Source organism: Camelus dromedarius, chromosome 25 (genome assembly GCF_036321535.1).
Source record: "Camelus dromedarius isolate mCamDro1 chromosome 25, mCamDro1.pat, whole genome shotgun sequence".
NCBI lineage: Eukaryota > Metazoa > Chordata > Mammalia > Artiodactyla > Camelidae > Camelus > Camelus dromedarius.
Genome location: NC_087460.1, coordinates 2,789,923 through 2,791,651, shown reverse-complemented (window position 1 = coordinate 2,791,651; position 1,729 = coordinate 2,789,923).

The following is a 1,729-nucleotide window of genomic DNA, read 5'->3' as shown; positions in this document are numbered from 1 at the left end:
TGGGGGCCCACCTCCCTCTACCGTCCACCACTGGACAGACTCGAAGCCTAGTCCCTGTTTGGCTCACAGCCCTGCTGCACGCTTGGATGCCCACGTACAGAGCCTGCCATCATCTGCAGAAGTTTTGTCGGGCAGAGAAGAGAAGGAGGGTAAGAGGTCACCGTCCGTGCTCCAGGGCAACCATCCCGATGCATCCAGCTGGGGGGACCCCACCTGAGAAAGGCTTTTTTTATGTGGGGACTCATCCGATCTGCCCCGTCTCGTGACCTCCCTGCACAGCACCGAGCAGAACTCCTGCCCCAGGAGAGAGATGGGGAGGGAGACAGAGCATGCGTGGGGTGAGATGGGGTGGGGCTCCCCGGAAGGCCACCCATGCCTGGGGACCTGCCATGTGCATGCAGACCGACTCACAGGCACTTCCCTGGTTTACTGTTTATATACCTGCCGGAAGCAAAACTTCATTCCCGCAGAGAAACAGAGCTGAACCAGGAGGTCCACCTGAGACCCGCTGGCTTGGTCCCTGCTCCCCTCCCCCCACTGCCAGGCCGACGTTTCTGTCACTCCACAAAGAGGAGGGCCCATCGTCTCTCCCAAAGACCTCTGGAGGCATGGCCACAGCCTCCCTCACCCCCAAAGCCCGGCTCCTAGCAAGAAGGGCTGATGTGTGCCTGACCTAACCACCCCGACTTCCAGCCGAAGCTCCCCTCAAGTCGCCTGGCTCCCAGTGGGGCCAGAAGACGTTTGGGCCCCTGCTCTGGAAACTCGGAGGGTCGGCAGGACGGAGAAAGGAATTGTGATTGAAATCGGTTTAGAAGCAGTGACCCAAATGAGGTCTTCCTTCTATGAAGATGCCCAGAATTTTAGAAGACAAAGCATGGGACCCCCAAAGCCTGGCTGAGCACCCAGCCCAACCCCATTTCTTAGCAAACTGCCAGAAAAACCAGCTTTAAAAGCTCTGACATGGAAAAAGGTGTCCAGAAAGAGCTCTGCAGGCACAGGGCTCAGCGCCCTTCAGCCCCTCGCTGTCGCCATGTATCACGTACCCGCTGGACAGGGGAGAGGGTGAACATACAAACGAGAGCGCTGGGGCGCCCGGCTCTCACTACCTACGCCCCCTTCCCCAGGGTCAGCCTCCGGAGACCCCCGTTGCTGCTGGAACCCTGGGGTGGGGGCAGCTCGCCCCCCAGCGTGGCCCGAGGGGACGGCCGCTGCTCAGCCCAGCAGGACAGCGCGCAGGGAGGCTTGTGCAGGTGGCTTGCAGCCTCCCTCTGCTGCAGCTCGAGGTCAAAGCAAGGAAGACCCCAGCAGGGGAACAGCTCGGGAGGGGGCGGCAGGCTGCAGAGCCAGGCCTTCAGGCAGAAGGAGCCCCCAGGGATCCCTCGGACTAGAAACAGGCAGGTTCACTTGTGACCTGATGGGAAGTGACATTCAGAGATGTGCTGACCAGCCTGGAAACAGATTTTAACACAGAAGCTGAAGCCAGTTAGGTGGGAAAGGTCAGTCCTTGCCTGACAGTCCCCGGGGCTGCCGTCCACAATTCTCCCAAGCCCAGCAGAACCCAAAGCCGTGCGTCCCCTCCAGGCCTCAGCTCGGCACCGTGCCTCCCACGCGTCCTATGCCCCCCGCCCCCACTGCCACCTGTCATGGCCCAGCACCCCAGAGACAGCACAGGACCCTGCACCACCCCTGGGCCTGACCAGCACGAAGTAGGACGAGGACCGCATCTCCC